We start from the raw sequence: 14,143 nt of genomic DNA, 5'->3' as shown, positions 1-14,143 counted from the left end.
CAACGCAGCCTGAGGACTACGGGTGCCGCAGTCTCTGGGGAGGGAGCGGCCGCTCCAGACATTTTCCAAGCCCCTGAGGAATGTTTACCCGACGCCGGTGTTCCAGCTTTCCGGCAAAGAGGGCCTGAAAACATCGGACTGGCTGCGGAGGCCACAAATAGGCCCCGACCTCGGGTGTTTCACAGAGGAAGAGGACTTAACTTTTTGTTGCCTTTCCCCACAGTGGAAAATTTTGATTCTGTTGTGGGGGGACGTTCTTGTTGAATTCTATGTGTTTTGCAACAATGTTGCCATCACACAACACTTACTCCAGCTCCTGGATAGACAGGAGGGTGAATTGGTATTGCAATTGGGGAAGTGCAATTGCAAATATTTTTTAAGTCCAGTGCTGGGGGGAGGCAGGGAATGCTGGAATTTTACGTTTGGCAACGGGTTGAATTGGGGAACTACGCCTCTCGTGGGGGCTACGGGTTACTGGGGAACGGGTTGCGTTGAGGGACCAGGCCTCCTCCCATGTGACAGGGACCCAACGGGTGCCAGTTGGTCTACTCTCCAATAAACTTTCCCTTTTCTACTTATAGCTATATCCCCTAGTGTTGGACATTTCCACCCTGGGGGAAAAGGTTCTGAATGTCTACCCTGTCTATGCCTCTCATAATGTTATATATCAAGGTAAAACAAATCCTCTAGTAATATAAGAGAGACAGCAGAATCCTTAGAGCTGTTATCTTGTCTCCACACTGAGGAGAAACCCTTAGTTTTGTTGTGTGGCACCACAAACCCACTTAATTCCTGTTTCTGAATTTGAAATCTGGCCTGGATGGCCTGACAGCAGAGTTCCCCACACATTCTGGGGGATCCTGGGGAAGGACTACACCATGGTCCTGAGGGAGAGCCTGATGACCGGGGAGACTTCTCCACCCCTGTCTTGGTGGAGGGTTGTCATGGTCCTTCTGCCCAAGAAAGATGATCTCCGCCTTCTATAGAACTGGTGCCCGGTCTCCCTCCTCTGTACATAGAAACATAGAAAATAGGTGCACGAGGAGGCCATTCGGCCCTTCGAGCCAGCACCGCCATTCATTGTGATCATGGCTGATCGTCCCCTATCAATACTCCACTAGCCCTTAGAGCTCTCTCTTAAGGGACATCGGCCTCCACTGGCTCTTGCGGTGGCCTCACTAGGCCTGACTTTGGGGTGAACTTGGGGTGGGGACAGGACATTGTGCCTTCCCCCACAGTTCTATCCACTGTGGGGGGATGATTTTTTTGTCTAATTGTAATCCTGTAAGTCTGTGTCCTAGATGGCTGCCGTGAAGAGAGAGTGGACGCTGGCGCGCTTTGGCTGCCGCTGCTCTCTCTTCACATTGTGTTTTTGATTTTCTGTTTTTGGATTGAACTATGTTTTTTAATTTGTGTCTCTGTGATGTCTTTATTACTTATTTTATTCCGATTATATGTTTTTATTCCGATTATCTATGTAAGGTGTCCTTGAGATGTCTGAAAGGCGCCCATTAAATAAAATTTATTATTATTATTATTATGAGTTGATGGGAAGATGGATGGAGCCAAATACAGGGCAATCTTGGAAGAAAACCTGTTAGAGTCTGCAAAAGACTTGAGGACTGGGGCGGAGGTTCACCTACCAGCAGGACAACGACCCTAAACATACAGCCAGAGCTACAATGGAATGGTTTAGATCAAAGCATATTCATGTGTTAGAATGGCCCAGTCAAAGTCCAGACCTAAATCCAATTGAGAATCTCTGGCAAGACTTGAAAATTGTTGTTCACAGACGCTCTCCATCCAATCTGACTGAGCATTGAGCTATTTTGCAAAGAAGAATGGGCAAACATTTCAGTCTCTAGATGTGCAAGCTGATAGAGACATACCCCAAAAGACTTGCAGCTGTAATTGCAGCGAAAGGTGGTTCTACAAAGTATTGACTCAGGGGGGCTGAATACTTTTGCACGCCACACTTTTCAGTTTTTTATTTGTAAAAAATTTGAAAACCATGTATCATTTTCCTTCCACTTCACAATTATGCACCACTTTGTGTTGGTCTATCACATAAATCCCATTAAAATACATTTACATTTGTGGTTGTAACGTGACAAAATGTGGAAAAGTTCAAGGGGTATGAAAACTTTGCAAGCCACATGTATGCTGAAGTATTTTTATGGTCCTGAGTTATCAGCTTCATTTTACTACTTGGTTTCTCATTAAGCAATATTAGAGTTTGGGAATCGCAACATAATTTTGTGTGCTTGTGATTTCAAGTCATGTGAAAACACTCTTGTGAATAGCACCAAACAATGGACCCACTTAATACCTTTTAGTCATGTATATTTTATTCTACTTTTAGTTCTAAGATGGACAATTCTTTGCTCTGCCTATATTCCTGGCCTAAAACTCCCATCTCTTTCTTGCTTCTCTAGTGTGAAAAGCCTGTGGATATGTTTATCACACCAGAGGCCCAATACACACCTGGTCCTACTTCCCTCATTTTACTTTCAAGCCATATCCCATGTTACCCAGTCCCCAACTAAAATAATGGCTCCTCTTGATGCATGTTCTAATGGTTCTGCAGCTAACTGATCCTGCTTTATCAATGCAGGCATCCTGCATTAATTGCTCACTACTGTGATAAGAATATGATTGGAGTTTTGTTTACTAGCTAATGATATCTCTAGTTTCCAAATTAAACTTGGGTCATTTTCTGATGTACATTTCCCATTTTTAAATTTGGCCATTCATGTAGCCACATACATTAAGCAAAATGTGCAGAAAGGGAATATATTTAGATTTGTATCTAACCTATGACATCCTGGCCATGTTTGATGTCTGGAGAGTTTTACTTTGTATCTAATTAGGGATCTTGGCAAGAGTAGTGCCCATTAGAGATGTTATACATGTCCTGGGAATGTACACTAGGATGGTGAAGTAAAACACTTTTATTGCCCATCTTGAGCTACATATTGTTCAAATGAAGAAATCTATAGACAAGGGGCAAAGGACATTTATTGTCACATGCACCAATTGGTGCAGTGAAATGTGAGTTACCAAAGTACCACTGGTGCAAATCAAAAAGGAAAATCCAAAAGCATTTGAGATGTATGAAGGGTTGGGGGTAACAAGTAAGTGCCATTTGGATCCAAAAATGCAATATGTGCTCACAGATGATGAAAGTGTAGTTTTAAAATAATATTTATTTCTATTCCCTAAAGAGAAGGATATTCTATTTGGAGAGATTTTGGGAGGATAATATTGGAATTCTGGAGCATTTTATGCATGAAGATGCTATTTGCATGCCTTTTGCAAGCTTAAAATGGGCAAAGTTACTATGAAAGGGAGGAGATGGCTGGGACCCTGATGTGTTTAATTTTGCTGCCCATGGGTGAAATAACATGATTAGAAGAAAGTTGATGTGGTGCCCTTATTCAAGCAAAGGAATAGGGATAAACCAAATAATTCATGGACTATTTATTGAGTCCGAATGAAATGACTGAAAACATTGTAATTACTGTATTTGGAAAGGCAGGAATGCAGTGTCATTTTAGTGCGACATCCCGTTTAACCACTTGTTTTCTTTTGTTTGAAGAGTCAACAATGTATTGATGAGAGCAGTGCAGTTTATATACTTCAGTTAGGTCTTTGACAAAGGTCCATGTAGGAAACTCATCCAATGTTTGCAGCACATGGGATTCAGGGGAAGTTGGCAAATTGGATCCAAAGCCAGCTTGATGATAGAGGGTGAAATGGAAGCCTGTGGGAAGTAATGTACCACAGGCCCTAGTATTGGGACCTTTATTTATTGTCTATATCATTTCAATTATTATGAAAGTAGAATCGTGAAAATTGATTTGACATGACACAGGTGTTGGTGAGGATTGTAATTGTGGGCTTTAGGATGATATTGATCAGCTGGTAATGTGTAGGAAAGAACTGCAGATGCTGGTTTAAGTCAAAGGTAGAGTAATGGCAGATGGAATTTAATCTTGCAGTGTGGTGTCGTTTGGGAGGACTAAAGGGTCGGGCAAACATCTTGACTGATGGACAGTTCTGAGGAACAGAGGGTCCTTGGTGTATAAGGGCAGCATGGTGGTGCAGAAAGTTGCTGCCTTTCTGTGTCACAGACTTGGGTTCAATCCTGACTTTGGGTGCTCTCTGTATGGAGTTTGTTTGTTCTCCCTGTGACCATGTGGGTTTTCTCCAGGTGCTCTGGTTTCTTCTCTCATTCCAGAGACGTGCAGGTTTGTAGGTTAATTGGCTTCTGTAAATGTTTAGGATAGAACTAGTCAGAGATCACCCTAGTTTAGGATAGAACTAGGGTGATCTCTGGTCGATGTGGACTCGGTGAGCTGAAGGGCCTATTTCCAAGCTGTATCTCTAAACTAAATCAGATTCCTGAAGGTGGCAGCCTGGATTCATAATATGGTAGAAGATGCCATATGGATACATGACTGGATTAGCCAGTGAGGTTGCATAAATTAGGTTCCCATGAATTAGGCCACATCTGGAATATGGCACAGTTTTAGTCACTACAATGTAGGAGCAAGGAGAAGAAACTGGAAATACTAGGTTTGTTTTCTATGTAGAAGAAGCTGAAGGGGTTGGGGGAGGAGGGGGGGGGAGGGGGGGGGGGGGGGGGGGAGGCGCAGGCTTGAGGGAGGTATACAAAATTACGATGGTCCCAAGTCGGAAAACATTAGAAATTTCAACCGACATCAGAGGTATCTAATACCAGATGACATAACTTTTGGATAAGGAGGATCTGAGAAAAATGTCTACCCCCCCCCACTCCCCATCATCCCAAGAGCATGAATGCAATCTGGAATTTATTATTTGAGAAGGTTGTGGAGGCAGGTATATCCATATTTGTTTCTAGGCGAGCACTGGAATCAGTGCATAAACCTTAGACCAAGTAAATGGGATTAATGTATAGGTAAGCACGATGGCATGTACATCCAAAGGACCTATTTCTATGCTGCATAATTTCTAACCTGATGCTGTTTAAGTTGCTAATCTATTATCTAATGTAAACTGCCTGTTTTCAAAAGCTATTTCCAGAAAGTAGTGGTCATCCTAATGGATGTGAATTTTGCTGTTTTGACAGTAGGCATTTTTGTTGTCCCTCGCAGGGTGTGGATTCTCTGGTACTGGAGAGCGTGATGTTTGCTGTATTGGCAGAACGTGCCTTGGGACCAAGATTATATGGAGTGTTTCCGCGGGGACGTTTGGAGCAATACATTCCAGTATGAAGTTATTTCTCTCCTGTGTTACTTTTAAAATTTGAAAATTGTTCCTGCACCGTTTGCAGCATCCATGTACAGTCATTCATCCTCTATGGGGATACCCTACTCATCAGAGGCCTTGCTGAACTGGTTGCAAATGGTTTACTGCATTGGGCTTGTTGACTAGAATTGGCAGTTGGAGGTGGTATTGAACCTGCTGGCATAGTAAGTGGCCAAAAATGAAATTAACTTGTGCATTCTCTTTGTAGCATGTCCTCTTATTTCTCATCTCCTTCACACAATTATTTTAAGATCTTGTTATTGTCAGTCCAGACCATGCTTCAGTATGGGTGGACCTGGTTTGTTTCCTTTGCTAACTTCTATGTTGTGCAGCTGGTGGGAGATTAGATATGTGCAGCATTTATAGACCAGATGTGATAAAGAACTCCATGGTATATTTAAGCAATAGTGAAGCAATGTCTAAAATATTCTTTAGCATGTGGACAAGTGTCATTCCTGTATCATCTCATTGTGCATTCTTGCAAAAAGACATATTTGTTCATATTCTTCCCAATTTAATGTAAATGTTTACAACACTATGAATGGAAGCAAAACCAATTAATTTTAGTGTTCTTACTCCATTGATTGGAAGTTCTTCAGATTCTTTATGCAGACAGAACCTTTATCCTTAAAAGGACACGACATGCTGGAGTAACTCAGCCGGTCAGACAGCATTGCTGGAGAACATGGATAGGTGACGGTTTGGGTCGAGACCCTTCTTCAGACATAAAACTTCACTGTTGCACGTTCTCCAGAGATACTGTCTGACATGTACCAGATCAAAACCACCTTAAATTTGCTCATCTGAGTTCTGGGTGCTTTTTGAGTGAATGCTTGGAGTATATAGTATATGGCTGCTGTTTTAAAGTGTCGTTGCTATAAGATTGTCACTTTAGTGATGTCCTTGTACAACTGGGTTACACAGCATTCTATAGCATTTAGGAGTGTGCTAAATATAGCATAATGCCCAAAAGGCTGAGCAGCAGACCTTAATTCTATTATAGATATTTTAGATGGGATGGTACTGAATAATTCCTGATCCTCCACCTGTTTCAGTCACAGTGCCCTCCATAATATTTGGGACAAAGACTCATCATTTATTTATTTGCCTCTGAACTCCACAATTTGAGATTTGTACTAGAAAAAAATCAAGTGGTTAAAGTGCACATTGTCAGATTTTAACAAAGCTCATTTTTATCCATTTTGGTTTCACCACGTATAAATTACAGCAGTGTTTATACATAGTCCCCCTCCCCCATTGCAGGGCACCATAATGTTTGGGACACAGGTGTCATGTAAATGAAAGTAGCAATGTTTAGTATTTTATTGCATATCCTTTGCATGCAATGACTGCTTGAAGTCTGCGATGCATGGACATCACAAGTTGCTGGGTGTCTTCACTGGTGATGCTCTGCCAGGCCAGTATTGCAGCCATCTTTAGCTTATGCTTGTTTTGGGGGATAGTCCCCTTCAGTTTTCTCTTCAGCATATAAAAGGCATGCTCAATTAGGTTCAGATCTGGTGATTGACGGCCACTCAAAAATTGACCATTTTTTAGCTTTGAAAAACTCCTCTGTTGCTTTAGCAATATGGTTGGGATGATTGTCTTGTTGTAGAATGAACTGCCGGCCAATGAGTTTTGAGGCAATTGTTTGAACTTGAGCAGATAGGATGTGTCTACACACTTCAGAATTCATTTGGCTACTGCTGATGGTAGTTGGTGCCAAACTAGGAACATGTGAAACCAAAATTTTCCTGCACCTTTTAGCCCCCTATTTCTCAAGTTTCTTCTTGTAGTTGAGTGATGCCTATATTAGTGAGGTTGTGCACTTATTATGACGGATGGGCTGGAAAGTTGCATATATTTAATGTGGCATCCTCAATCTGTCTGACTAGAGCCGTCGACTGCTGACTGAAGAGTTGGGACTTCCAGATATTTCAGCAGAGATAGCAGTAAAAATGTCTCGATTCCATGGAATGGTCATGCCCTTCAACAAAGAACCAAAGTGGCTGTTTGAGACTATGGACAGGTATGACTGACCAGAATCTGCATCAGTTTGAGTGGAGTGAATAACAGGGAAAGAGTATAGTGACCAATGCAACAGCAATTACAAAATGGGCATTCTCTTAGCTGCCTCTTTTCTAATTTACCTCTTCACAATTCTGTTGTGCTTCTAAACCTTGGATTGTCCTTTTCCAACTAATCTGGGTGGATTAGACCAGGGTTCTATTTGTAAATATACTCCTACAAATGTTGTCTTTGAATAGTCTTGCTTTGTCTTGTTGCTACTAAACATGGGTATGAGCTGGTCTCTTACCACCATCACCACCCAAATCTTTTGTTCAAATAAACATACCCTCCAAACCTTTTGTTCAAATAAAAATGAGCCGATCTGAAACCAGAAAGATTGAACTGCCAATGTAAGTACCCCAACAGGGCTACTGTTGCCGTGAAGCCAAATGGATTTGGTAAATTGTTAAGCGCAATGCAAGGAAAAATAGTAGAACTCGTTTGCTGTGCATTTTATATGACCGGATCTAGACCTGGAAATGTGTAAATTCCTTATCCTTTACAGAACCCAAATTGGAGCATTGATTGAAAGATGCTTGTATGTGGCAGGTCATGTCTTATTAACTTGATAGAGTGTTTTATTGAGGAGGTGATGAAGGAGATTGAAAGTGATGAAGGAGATTGTTGGCAGTGGATTTTAGTTAGGATTTGATAAGGCCCCTCAGGGTAGGCTGATCCAGCAGTTAAGATGTAGGGGTTTCATGATGACTTGGTCATATACATTCAGAGCTGGTGTATTGATAGGAGGGTTGTGATGGATGGTAGATATTCTGGCTCTAGCTCTGTGACCAATGGAGTTCTGCAGGGATCTATGCTGAGACCCTTGCTGTTTGTGATATGGAGATGCAGGTGGTGAGGAATGGAATGCTGTCGGAAGATACAGCGGGATATAGACCAACTGCAGAAATGGATGGGGAAATATCAGATCGAGTTTAACCGGAGCACGTGTGATGTGTTGCAATGTGGGAGGTTCTCCAATTTCTGGTAGCCCTTACTGTCTCCTCCCCTTCTCAGCTCTCCCTCAGCCCTCTGGCTCCTCCTCTTCCTTTTTTCTGCCCCCCCCCCCCATGTTGGTCATGAAGTTGTATTTGAGGCGGGGGCTGTGGGGTGAACGGGCCGAGCGGCCTGGAGCCGGGGGAGGGAGAGGCCTAGTCCTTGCACCGGGTCCTGCATGGTGAATAGAAAATAAGGTAATGAAATGAAGGGTGAGCCTTTCGAATGATCATTTTGAATGGCAGAGGTTTGAAGGGATAAATGTCCATCTTTATTTTTGCTTCAAAAGATTGTCTGATGCAGGCTTAATCGGGGGTGAGCCAGTGGTCTTGTGTTCATCATTTAAGTAGTTTTATTAAAGACCATCTCTCTCCTCTTGTTAAGGTATCTCAAGCAGATAATTGACATTCGTCAGAGAGGCACATGTGAAAAAGTTTAATAAACTGAAGACTTTCAACCTGCCAGGAGAGTTGGCGAGTTTAAAGTAAGAATTTAACTTTACTTTAATCATTGCTTTATTATTTGACCAGACAATAATCGGAGGATGTTGGTCATTGGCAGAAACTTGAGGTTAATACTTTTTCATCTTTTCCTGTTCTTTCTCACTCTCAGAAATCAATGTCATATGCTAATTTAGTGATTTTTTTTTTATCCCCCTCTTTCAGGTCGCTTCTTGAAGCCACATGGTCACCTGTGGTTTTTTGTCATAATGATGTACAGGAAGGTAAAGGTGTAGAATAAATAAGTATTCTATCGGGGGGGCTTTTAATTGACAGAATGAGCAGCTGAGCTGTGACAGGCTGCAGTATCAACCAAATGTTTTGCAATTAGTTCTGGTCAATTATTGTTCAGAGCTATATTGTTCCCTTAGTAGTGTGTCTGAACACATTACTGTTCTGTAGTAATGCAAGGCAAATGACTGAGGTCTTTTGGGACCAACGACCATGGTTCTGTTGGCTTTATAATAGTTAAAGTCAGGGGAGGTCCAGAAGTGAAAATTTTGAATTGGGACAGTGCCAACCTTGATGGTATTAGACAGGAACTTGGAGTAGGATGTTTGCAGATAAAGGGATGTCCTGAAAGTGGGTTGCTTTTAAAAGTGTGGTGAGGCTTCTGGACACATCCTAAGGCTAACATGAAATTTTGAGCTGTTTGAATTTGGAAGAATCCAGACAAAGAATCGAAGCGCAGATCTAAGGCTGCTTGATAGCCCTCTCAATTCCTCCTTCCATTTGTCATAGTTATACAGCACAGAACTAGGCCCTTCAGCCAAACCAACCAAGATGTTCATCCCACCTGTCTGTGTTTGGCCTATAGCCCTCAACCTTTCCTATCCATGTACCTGTTCAAATGTCTTTTAAATATTGTACTAGTACTGGTCTCAACTACCTCCCCTGGCAGTTCGTTCCAGATACCCACCACCCTCTGTGTGGAAAAAGCTGATCCTCGGGGTCCTATTAAATCTTTCCTCTCTCACCTTGAATCTATATTCTCTGGTCTTGATTTCCCCTCTGCCAGGTAAAAGACTCTGTGCATTCACCCTATTTATTCCCCTCATGGTATTATATTTTTAAAAGATCACCCTTTAGTCTCCAGCCCTCCATGGAATAAAGTCTTAGCCTGCTCGACCTTCAGCTCGGGCCCCCAGTCCTGGTAACCTTCTCATAAATCTGCTCCTCACTCTTTCCAGCTCTGACGTCCTTCCTGTAGTAGGGTGACCAAAACTGAACCCAAAGGTAACATAATGTTCCAACTTCTATACTCAATACCCTGACTAACCTGGATGGATCCCTGGTTGCACCTCCTGCGGTTCCAAGGAAAAATACCTGGAAAGAGGTGGTTTGGGTTGGGTTGGAAGGGATGAGTGAACCAAGGAATTAAGGGAGTGGTCCCTATGGAAAGGGGTAGAGACATGGTACATTGATGAGAAAAAAATGAAACCCCTCAAAATCCATGTGCCTATTCTAAATCAGTATGGAGAAGATTCTTGAAATGTTGCTGAATGCTTTTTCTGATTTACCTTGTTTCCCCTTTTCAAGGTAATATTCTCTATTTGGCGGACAAAGACGCAACATCCACAGATAAATTGATGCTGATTGATTTTGAGTACAGCAGCTACAACTACAGGTAATGACCTCTGAGCTATTAGGCTAAGTCTCCAACACGAGCATGGGTACCAAAGATTTACACAAAGGGCTGGAGTAACTCAGCGAGTCAGGCAGCATCCCTGGAGAATATGGATAGGTGTCAGGCTGGATACTTCAGACAAGTGACCAAGAAACACTCCTCCCTCCTTCCCCAATTTCCTCCACCCCCTCCCCAAAAACCACAGATAAGTACGAACTGGAAACCACCAATACATTCTGGTTTTGGCGATATTAGCTAGAGCCAAGCCATATTTGCAGGTGACATAATCTTGTTCTGGACAGGCTATTTATCGTTTTGGTCATGCAACTAGGTTGGATCTGACCACTGCCCTCAATGGCAATCACTCTTTGGGGGCTTAACTATTAGCTTTCCCTGGTTGGGGAGGAGTGATGGGGCTATGGGTTGCAATGGGAATCTGGGTTCCTGTTGGAGGGCGAGCGCGGGGGAAAGGGAGGACTGCTGCTTAACGTGTACCTTCTGCCTTGTCTTTGTTCGCAGGGGCTTTGACATTGGAAATCACTTCTGTGAATGGATGTATGACTACACTTATGATCAGTGGCCTTTCTTCAAAGCTAATATGGAGAATTATCCCAACCGACAGCAGCAGGTATTGACAACAGCAAGCTGGTCTTTGGGTATCTACACAAGGTGAAAAAGGAAGGGAAATTCTTCCTCTTACCACAACATCTGGCATTGGTCACACAAAAGTCAATGTTAGGCCTCTAAAGAAACGCTTTCAGAAGCTGTTTCTTGATTCTGAGAATCTTGCCATCAGGAATTCTTCATGTCTCAAAAACATTCATGGTCAACTTCCATTAACAGCAAATGTGATTTGTCTACTTCACTTAAATAACTTTAAACTCTTATTTCTCCTCAGCTTCACTTCATCAGACATTACCTTTCTGAATATTCGGGGAATAAAGGGGACTCGGTGCATGATGATCAGTTGAAAATTGAAGAAGAGATGATCATTGAGATCAACAGGTTGGGCACTTGTATGGAATAATCAGGGGGTTAAGTTAGTGAGAGGTTTTATAACAGTGGGGATATAAGGATGGTGAGGCTGGCAGCTAAACTGTGCTTTTCTGCACAAGTAACTGCTAGAATCTAAAGATTGGTGGACTTGGCTGATGCTGTTTAATCTACTCTCCATGTGAAACCTGAAGACCTCTTACTCTTCTTATGAGGTAGATGTTCATGCTAAATGGAGTCATGAGCCATGGTAGCAAGATTGAAAGCCCCAGAGGGCACTGACCTTTTAATACAGAAAATGCTAAAGCACATCTTGGGTAGTAAGAGTTATAGCCTCTGTTTTGTATTTCATGTTGAACAAAATAGAGTGAGGCCTTTCCTGGAATATATTTCTTATCTGCCTCGGTGATTTTTGCCTCCCATGAATACTTACAGTGCAGCTCCAACCTCTTGCCACAATCTCACCTTTACGTTTACAGTCTCACTGCCTCACTGCTTCCCCTCCCTCCCAACCACTTTCAGCTCCAAAGTACCTCTCCAACCCGTTTAAGGAGACTGGAGAACACTGACCTAAAGCTGTGTATTACTCGTAGTAAAACTCCTCTAGTGCTGTTTTACAGTGACCTGTGCATGATTTTTGGGATGGATTGTTGACAATATTGCTGGAGAAACTCAGCGAGTGAGGCAGCATCTATGGAGTGAAGGAAATAGGCAATGTTTTGGGTCGAGACCCTTCTTCAGACAGGATTGATTAGATGTTTGTCAGTAATAACGCCAGATTTAGAATGAAATTGTGGGAAGTTGGGCCAATGAAGGTTTTTTTTTCTGTTTTAACTAACTGATGCTATGTATTACTTTCTTAAGGTATGCCCTAGCCTCTCACTACCTGTGGGCACTCTGGGCTATTATACAAGCAAAGCTTTCCACAATTGAGTTTGGTTACATGGTGAGTTATGTGTGTCTGTGTATCTTTCTGCCTCTCATTACACACTACCTCATCTTTTTTGTCTTCCCATTCTTGTGCATAAGTTAAGAGAGGACAGGAATGGGGTTATACATTGGCAAGGGATGTGAAATGGCTAACCGACATGAGTAAATGGTTCTTTTTTGGATTGGCAATCGGTAGCTAGTGCAACTATATATAATCTACAGTTTTGATCGGGATGAAATGACGGGCATTTGCTGATGAGACAAAGTGGGTTAGCAAGTTGAAGAGTGCACAGCTCACAAAGGATGTAGTGAGTGGGAGATGAAGTGGGAGATGAAGACTGCTGTGGGAAAATGGGGTTATCTATTTTGGATGAAAGTTTGGAAAAAACAAAATATTATTACGTGAAAACTGTTGTAAATGGTTTGGGGAGTGGAATACGTGAAAAGGTTAATATGTAAGCAGTTGAGAAGGTTGGTGGGATCCTGGTCCCTTATGTGAGAGGTATGGGGTGTGGAGATGGTACAGAGAAAGTTCATTCAGTATATCCCCCGATGAAATAGTTGACAAATGTTGAAAGAGGCTACCTTCCCTTGTGGGGGTATCTGTAACATGAGCATATTTTGAATAACGGCCACTCATTTTGGACAGAAGATAGATTTCGTTCTCTCATAGGGTGGAGACGATGTCTGTCACCTAAAATATATTCCGACATTTGCACTGAAGATGAGGTGGAAAGGGGGAAAATTGATGTTGATGCCAAGAGTTTGTCAGCCATGATAGTACTGAATCGTGGAGGATGAACAATTGACCAATTTAGCCTGCTCCTGCACCTTGTTTTCCCATCCTTGCCTGCCCTCCTGCCTTGCACTGTCCCTCCCCTCCACCACAGCATCCTCCCTTGACTGGCTCACCCACTCACTTGCTTCCCACTTTATAAATTGGAGATGATTCTGCTTTGTGCTCTCTGAAGAACTAAGGTGATGTCTCTTTTGTTTCAGGATTATGCCCTGTATAGACTGGAAGCCTACTTTGATCAGAAGAGAATACTTGGTTGACTTGCTGTACAGTGCTAGCACTGCTTGGAATTTAGCACGTTTCTGTTATTAATTATTTTTTAAAATTGCATTTTGCTTCAAATTAGTCCAGGACCATTTTAAACCTGATCAGTGACTGCACTTTGAAATCACACAAATGTAGTTCGATGAACTCGAATCACAGACTAAAAATGGTGATCATGGACTTCTTGGAAGGGCTGTGGTTGAGAAAGTTAATCTCCAGTCCTGTGAAACCCTGGGTCACAGATGATCGTGCAGGAGCTTGTAGCAATATGTTTCTTGTGTGTGTTCTTGTACTGTGTATCTCCGTCCTCATGCTCCAGCTGTCTCCCAACACATGAACTACAAGGCTGGTTTTCCTTGTCACGACAGTGCTTTTAAGTAGCCGTTTGTGCTGGATATTTTGATTAAGATGGACTGATTGGACTGATTAAGACCTTGGGGTTTACTTTGATGATTTAAGTTAATGGTGTCTCTGGCAAAGCCAGCACTTGTCATCCCTAAGTGCTATCAAACAGGTGACAAAAGATTATCTTGAATGCTGCAAGGTATTTCAAAGTTGTTGGGTAGGGTGTTCTAAGATTTAAACATGATGGTAAAGAAGAAATGACTCCACATTAGCCATTTATTAGAAACATAACCTGTGGGTGGTGTTCCAGTGCACCTGTTACCCTCTTTGTTT

The 14,143-nt window shown here is 42.3% G+C and overlaps 1 pseudogene; it reads left to right on the top strand.

Moving 5' to 3' along the window:
- LOC116984992 overlaps window positions 1-13,520 on the top strand; it is a 34,419-nt pseudogene extending 20,899 nt beyond the window's left edge.
- Window positions 13,521-14,143: the final 623 nt, after the last annotated feature.

This window comes from Amblyraja radiata, chromosome 21, assembly GCF_010909765.2.
Source record: "Amblyraja radiata isolate CabotCenter1 chromosome 21, sAmbRad1.1.pri, whole genome shotgun sequence".
Lineage (NCBI taxonomy): Eukaryota > Metazoa > Chordata > Chondrichthyes > Rajiformes > Rajidae > Amblyraja > Amblyraja radiata.
Note: the sequence above shows the minus strand (reverse complement) of the source record. Positions and strands in the feature narration are given on the sequence as shown.